This window comes from Hibiscus syriacus, unplaced genomic scaffold, assembly GCF_006381635.1.
Source record: "Hibiscus syriacus cultivar Baekdansim isolate YM2019G1 unplaced genomic scaffold, ASM638163v2 tig00117028_pilon, whole genome shotgun sequence".
NCBI lineage: Eukaryota > Viridiplantae > Streptophyta > Magnoliopsida > Malvales > Malvaceae > Hibiscus > Hibiscus syriacus.
Window position 1 is genome coordinate 221,959 of NW_024063531.1, and position 8,685 is coordinate 230,643.

At 32.5% G+C, this 8,685-nt stretch overlaps 1 pseudogene; it reads left to right on the plus strand.

Annotated features, from left to right (window-relative positions):
* Positions 1-1,501: 1,501 nt before the first annotated feature.
* On the plus strand, positions 1,502-6,395 carry LOC120196206 (annotated as a pseudogene).
* Positions 6,396-8,685: the final 2,290 nt, after the last annotated feature.

Genomic DNA, 8,685 nt, shown 5'->3' on the forward strand with positions numbered 1-8,685 from the left:
TTTTATAGTTGCATTCTAATGATTTAGTAAATAAATCGAGAATGAAAACAAACTAAAAAGTACCTATTTGCTTGAAACTATTTTCAATTTCTTTCTTTTTGATTTTGATTGCTGCTAAGAAAATATGCTTCGATGGTTGGAGAATTTTTTTTTGTATTTTATTGCTAATTTTCCATTGAAAAAATGAGAGTAATCGGGGTTCCTTTATTACATTTTCATTCGGCTTTTTATAGTCATTTTCTTACATAGTTTTTACATAAAAAATAGCAATTTGCAATGTGATCATACTTTAGATTAGATTTCACATGCATCTGTAGGCATTCGTAGGAAACAAGCATTAATGCTCTGGGGCAGCGATGGCAACAAGTTGCTTAGAGTAGGGCCAGGGCAAAATGAAGTGTTTACGGCTTTAATGGCTTAGAGAATGAAGTGCAAAGCCCTTGTCTCAAAAACCATCTTTTCCTGACCACCTTGCTTAATGGGTTAAGTGTGTTTGAGGGATGGTAACTTATCAGACTCCCAGGTTGCCATTGTGTGGATTTCGTTTCCTTGGTGACTTCCTTCTCCTGCTTTAGAATAAGTTGAAGTTGGCTTATATGGGTTTCTAAATGACCTATCTCACCTTCAATTGGACAATGGATTACTCATCTTTTTATCAAATGCAAGGAAAAGGGAAAGGAAGGCTTACCTTTGGAGGGAGGAAGCTGGGGATAGAGCAAACTTTTTCAGTTCATATTTTTTTTTTATTTCTGCCCACCTAAAGAAAACTTGATTGAAACGATAAGGAATATATCCTTTAATATTAAATCATATTTTAACATATGAGACGAATTTTATATTTTAAGGGATAGAAACATGTTACTAATATAAAATATAAAAAAAAATATTTAAAATATATAATAATTTAAAATTTTCAAAAGAATAATTATTCCAATCGTCTTTTCTTCGATTCATCCATAATTTCCATTACAACCACCACACATAACATTTCCATAGAAGCATTACAAATTCATAAGCTTCTTTTAATCTTGACGAAGTCTTCATTTCCGTCCTACGATCTTAGATTATTTTAAATTAAATTAAAGATAAATTAATAAAATATTAAATATTAAAAAAGTATAAAAAATAAAATTAAATTGATAAAACATATAAATTTTGATAATAAAATTATTATTGTATTAAATTATTCTATTTTTATTAAATATATAATATTTTTAATAAAATTATAAAAAATATAACGTTGATGATGATTTATATAAAAAATGATATTATAATAAAAATAAGAGAATATAATTATAGTATGATTACTAATAAATATAATTTAATAAAAATTAGTGTTGGCGACCAATCAGAAATGGAAGAACGTTCTAGAAGCATTTATCACTGAACAAATAAATTTTAAAAAAATGATAAACCCTACCTGAAGAAACTGAACGCACTATTACTAGCTTCCTACCTACCTTCTTATACACCCTCTCCCAAAGCCAAGAACGCATCGAAAATGGCATCTGCCAATGCTCTTTCATCTTCTATTTTTTTGCACTACTAAACAGGTAATATCTTTTCATGGGTTCATTCCATTTTCTCTACTGTTACCTGCAAGAACACTGGCTTCTGAGATGCACAGAGCGCTACCTCGTGTCTTGAAAATTTCTGTTTTTTTTCTATGTGCGTCTGGGTAAGGGAGAAAATTTGAAAGATCGGTGCCTTTACAGTTTCTAATGGTTCTTTTTTTTTTTAATGATTGCAGGGGAGTTTGAGGAGGGGAAATCAGCGGCAGAACCAAAGGCTAAACTATCGGCAAGGAAATGGTCGATTTGGTGTGAAGGCTTGTGCAAAGGAAATTGCCTTTGACCAGAGCTCAAGGGCTGCTATGCAAGCCGGCATTGATAAGCTTGCTGATGCTGTTGCCCTTACTCTTGGTCCAAGGGGTAACTTATTTTCCTTTATGAGTTCATTATTCATTGTTTCTATGAATGATTGCATTCATTTATGTTCTAATGATTAAATTATTATCTCGAGTCTTCTCTTTTTATTTTTGATAAAGGAATAAAAAGGCCGATTCAATCATTCAAGTAGAATGAAATGTCAAAATTGTCGTGTTTTGCATGTTATAGAGGGTTTGGTTCAGACTCATAATCGTCTGGTGTATACATGTAATTATATATATGCTCTTAACCGATTGCGATATTCTCCAACTCAGAAGTTAGATATTGCTGGCCGTTTTTGTATTAACTTTAAATGCTTGTTTTTACTTTCCGTGGCGACTAGTGTCAATTGCATTAACTGTATAATGTTTGGCTATTCTGAAGGTAGGAATGTTGTCTTGGATGAATATGGAAGTCCAAAGGTGGTTAATGATGGAGTGACTATAGCCCGAGCAATTGAGCTTCCTAATGCCATGGAAAATGCTGGTGCAGCTCTTATCAGAGAGGTCACATAATACTCTTAGTATTGTTCTTCTGATACTTGAATATGTCTACAATCTTCCCTTAATATGATCATTGGCACTGACATCGTTTGTTATTCTTTGGTTGTGGGATGAAGGTTGCTAGTAAAACTAATGACTCTGCTGGCGATGGGACAACTACGGCATCTGTACTTGCACGTGAAATAATCAAACTAGGACTTCTCAGTGTTACCTCTGGTGCAAATCCTGTCTCGGTAAAGAGGGGTATTGATAAAACTGTTCAAGCGTTGTTAGGAGAGCTGGAAAAGAAGGCCAGGCCTGTTAAAGGTCGTGATGATACCAAAGGTATTCTGCATAAATATAAATCGTTTCTGCGCCAAAACTATTTGCCACTAGCGATCAAGTCCCACTTTATTTTTTGTGGTTACTTATGCTTCTTACTTTTCAGCTGTGGCTTCCGTATCTTCTGGAAATGATGACCTTATCGGAACAATGGTTGCTGATGCAATTGACAAAGTTGGACCTGATGGTGTTTTGTCCATTGAGTCATCATCATCATTTGAGACCACAGTTGATGTTGAGGAAGGAATGGAGGTATGACTTGTTGCGGATATTTAACCCATCAATATTTTTCTTTATCACTTACTGTATAAGTAACCTGCAAATCTTGGTGGCAGTTGGAATCTGGTTTTTATTCGAGTTATCTTTGTTTCTTTTTCATACTACATGCAGATTGACAGAGGTTACATCTCCCCACAATTCGTAACAAATCCCGAGAAATTGATTTGTGAATTTGAGAACGCAAGAGTGTTGGTAACTGATCAAAAGATTTCAGCTATAAAGGACATCATTCCCGTTGGAGAAAACCACTCAATTGAGATCTCCTTTGCTTATAATTGCCGAGGATGTCACCGGAGAGGCTCTGGCCACACTTGTGGTGAACAAGCTGCGGGGTATACTCAATGTTGCAGCCATTAAAGCTCCTGGTTTTGGTGAAAGGAGAAAAGCTATTCTTCAAGATATTGCCATTATGACTGGTATGTTAGCTGCCATGTTCTTTTTTTAAAAAAAAAAATAGAAACTTACTCCATGGTTTATAATGTTTGATTGATATTTAAACTGTAGGTGCTGAGTACCAAGCTACTGATTTGGGTTTGCTTGTGGAGAATGCCTCCGTCGAGCAGCTTGGCATAGCCAGAAAGGTGATCATCACCAAGGATTCAACTCAACTCATTGCTGAGGGGCCTCAAAGGATGAGATACAAGCTAGGGTGGCACAACTAAAGAAGGAGCTAGCTGAGACAGATTCTGTCTATGATTCAGAAAAATTAGCAGAAAGGATTGCCAAACTATCTGGTGGTGTTGCAGTCATTAAGGTGGGGACTGCAACTGAGACCGAACTTGAGGATCGCAAGCTACGGATTGAAGATGCCAAGAATGCTACATTTGCTGCCATAGAGGAAGGTATTGTGCTGGTGGTGGTTCTACATTAGTTCATCTCTCAAGTTGTGTTCCGGCAGTTAAGGAGAAGCTTGAAGATGCAGATGAGCGCACAGGAGCTGACATTGTGCAGAAGGTGAACATTCTGAAAATTTGCTGTCTAAGTAAAGATTGAACTTATAGTGATTAACTATTTTTGCATGCAGGCTCTTGTTGCACCAGCGTCGTTGATAGCTCAAAATGCAGGAATGGAAGGTGAGGTAGTGGTGGAAAAAGTGAATAGTGAATGGGAGGTTGGTTACGATGCTATGACAGACAAGTATGAGAACTTGCTGGAGGCGGGTGTTATTGACCCAGCAAAGGTAACAAGATGTGCTCTGCAGAACGCTTCTTCAGTTGCCGGAATGGTCCTTACCACTCAAGCCATTGTTGTTGAGAAGCCCAAGCCAAAGGCTTCCGCAGCTGCCCCTCCTCAAGGTCTTATGGTATAATCTGTTGGGTATATACGCTTATTTGGTTTTTCTAGAATCCGGGAATCACAATAAATTGCAGGATCAATGGGGATTTTCCAATTTAAAAATTTGTTTTCCTCGTCTGGGCTGATAGGAAATAATATATATTAGAACTGCGAAAATATATTCTTATGATTCGTGCATACAAGATATACAAATCGGTGGCATGCTTTGATTTTACATGGAAGCTTTATGGGGAGACGAAGTGTCTAATTAGGCTGCTTGCCTGCATCATTTTGAAGTTGCATAGCATTCGAACCCTCCTGAAAATTTCGGGTTGGGTTGGGTTGGGTTTTGGGTTAGATTAGACCCTCTTAAACCTGATACAGTGGAGGGATTTAATTTTTGATTCAGATGTGAGGGTAAAAAATCTGACCTGACTCGTGACTATTCTTAATGATAAGTAGACGCAAAAAGTTCTTTTAGTAAGGAGAGAATAATATAATTAAAACATAACTGATATAAAAATAAGAGTAAAATACATAAATGGTATTTCGATTATTGAGTATTGTTTTATTGAGTTGTACTTTTTAAAATTACAAAATAATTTTTTTTTTGTAGAGTGTTATTTTGTTGAGTCATTTAATTATTAAAAGTTATAAAATAATCACTTTACTATTTATATGTTCTAAATTTATTTTTTCATTAAAAATTTGATGATTGTATAAGTTAGATATTAATTTGTTGATTAAGATATGATAAAATTATATTTTTTTTATGAAATAAAGATGTAAGGTAACACTTAATGTTCTATTGTCAAATTGCAAGCAAATGAATCATGTTGTAGTAGACTAAATACTTCCAGCGATTGAGTATAGAAAACCGTATGAGCATCGCCTCTTGCTGCAGTTAATCTTGTTATTTTATCGGCCACCTTATTCGCATCTTGGTTTATATTCCTCAAAGTAACCGTCCATTTCTGGTTTAATAATCTACTAATCAGGTTGAGAAGAGTAAATATTGAATCTCTATTAACGTTTCTCTATAGCATCCGAATAACCTCCAAGCTATCCGTTTTAACCATGATTTGTCTTTCGTCAAGATTCCACTCATGAGAGAGACATACATGTATTCCCCATAGCTATGCCTCAACGATAGAGCATATTCTTAGTATTTTAGAGAATCAAAAAATCCAACCACCATTCGAAGATCGAATAATGCCCCCACATGTAGCAAAACCAGTTCCTGTGTTACAAAAGTCATTAGTATTAAAATTATATTTTAATGTTGTCTATTGTATCGTCATTACATTCAAACATTGACTTGATATAATGTTTCAAATATTAACTTGATGACATTATGTAAATACATAGTTGATTTATAAAATATAGTTCAAACGATTTTGAGATTAAATTTTATCATAGACACGTTAACATTCAACTCATTAATTTTTTAAACAGAAAATTTGAATTTAAAATATATGAATAGTTAGTAATCATTCTATAACTTTTTAATAGTTGAGTGACTTAACAAAAAAGTGTCTTATAATTGGAGGATCATTTGAGTACTTTATCCTAAAAATAGTTGACTTAGGTTATATTATTAAAAGTAAAATATTATATATAAAAATATACTTTTTTTATTTTTTAATAAAATATACCTTCTAATTCGTTAAATTTCTTAGTGACATGAAGAGAAATATAAATTAATATATTATTTGGAGACCACTGTCTTTATTATTGAATTGATTTTGAATATATAAAATTATAAATATAATTTATAATATTTGTGCAGTATTTTCCGATTTTAATATTCATGGTTAATTAATCGATAATTTTACTTTTCCAATTCAGTAATATAAAATTTTGTTTTTATAAAAAAGAGAAAATAACGTAAATAGATAAAATGGGATAAATTGAAAGACGACCGAGAAAAATGTAGTAGGTAACACAGCATGTGGTGTTTGGTAAAAAGGATAAATTACAAATTTTATCATTGTGCTTTGTTCTCTCTTCTATTTTTTCCATTAAACTTTAAAAGTGTTCAATTAATTATTAAACTTTAGAATTGTTTCTATTTTGTGAATACACTAATTTCGTCCTTATATTATACAATATATATATTTATATTATAAATTATATTTACATTTTTTTTTTCTTTTTCTTCTCAGGGCCCAACAGTGGACCAAACCCAAAGTTTCCAGAAACCCTAGCAGTTTCCCTCCTTAGCGCCGCATACCCAGGGACTCCCCATGCTCCACGCCTCGCCAGCTGCTCAACACACCCGGTTCTCTCGGTCACAAGCAACGGTCGTGGGTTCCAAGCAACTAACAAGCATTCAAACAATGAGTTTCAGTTTGTTTAGGACTCTATGACTAAAAATAGGATGTAAATAAACTATAAATGGATGTAATCAGAACCCATCAAAGGGGGATTTTTTTTTTCTTCACCAGAGATTAGGCACAAAAATACGCACAAAGATACTAGGACGAGAGAGAGAGAGGTCACGAAAACACCACAGAAAATCAAAACAAACTCAAAGTATTTGCAAACGATTCGCACAGAAATAAAAAGGTAGCATTTCTTTTTACCTTTGTTCGTTCATCTCTTCCGTGGCATGTCGGTTTATGCTTGTGGTTTGGCTTGAAAACGACCAAAAGGATACGGCCGAGGACCATATGGGTTTTTTCGAGACTTGTTTTCAAGATCTACACCCCGGTAGGCCTATTTTAAAAAAATCTTTCGGTTTTTGAAGAGGGAATTTGAAAAGCTTTTGAAAAAAGTAAAGTTTTTTGGGTTTTGCCGCCGATGACTGGCAGCCGGCGCCGATCAGAGGCGGTCGGTGAGGCGGTGCCATCGTATTTCTGGGTTTGGGGCGACTGTGTTCTTCATTATGAAGAACACAGATGAAAACCAGAGAAAGAGGGAAGGTTGCGGCGAGAGAAGAAGGAAAAATGAAACCTAAAAAACGTTTGATCCAGGTTTATATCAAATTCGCGTGTTTTGCCTTAAAATAGGGTAAACCCGCTTTTAGTCCCTCCTATTTTAAAAGTCTGTTATTTTGATCCCCAAATCCGGTTTTCAAACTCCAATGATATTCTAATTCGACCACTCAATTCGTTTTACTTTCAATTTGGTCCCTGATGAATTCAATTCGTATTTCTTTAAATCTTTTCATATATTACGTTTTATTATATATATATATTATTATTGTTATTATTATTATTATACGTATATATATGTATATATTTTAGTTCTTTTTATACTCTTTTACCATTTTTATTTTTGTTATTATTATTATTCTTTATATTATCCCTATTATTTCTATTATTACTATTTTTTTTGTGATTATATATATATATACGTATTTTCTATATATTTCATCTATATACTTAGTGTTAATACATATATATTATTTTAATTAACTTTTTGGTCACTTCTTTATCTAGCTACTACATCTGATAATTTTATACGTTATATGCGTATTTTTTTTTTATTATTTACCAACCTTACTCATTTTATCTTATAATTATATTTCTATTAACATCTTTTCTTGTATTTATGTATATACATATATATATATATATTCGTTTTACCTATTATTGATATTTTTCCTTTTTAATACTATAATATATATATATATTTCTCGTTTCATTCATTAGTTATTTATTCCACTTTTATATTATTTATTTCTCCCTTTTACTTTTTGCTATTATTACTATTTATTTATTTATGCTATTATATTATATTTTTATTATTATATTCGTATAAGTATTACTTTTTTATTTTTATATATCTTTCATGTATTCTTTATATTTTACATATATATGTATATATACTTTATTTATTATTTTCATCATTATTATTTCATTGCTATTTTTACTATTATAACTGTTATTTTTATTTATATATTACGCATGTTTTTTTTTATTGCTTCGTATTTTATTTTACTCTGTGTAATTTTTTATCCATTTATGTTTTATTATATTTTCTTCTTTTTCTTTATTTGTATTTTCGTTTGTTTTTCTCTTCTGCATATCTTATTTTGTATTTAGTCATATTCCACTCTTTCCTTTTTGTATACATTGTTATTATATTATTTCGTTTGTTCGCCTTATTTTTCTATTTTTACTACTTTCATTACCTAACCCTTTCCTTGGCTTTTTGAGAGAACTTCAAACAATCAGTGGTAAGCAATTTGGATCAATATTTTACCTTTTAATTTAACTTTCAATTTTCTTAATCAAAGACAACTGGAAATTACATAGTACCGAAAGGGCAGTTCAAGGGTGCTAATCCTTCCTTGACTGTAACCGACTCCCGAATCCGATACATCTCTGGTAAGACGCAGATCAGGTAAGAAATAGGGTATCCGATCAACCCAT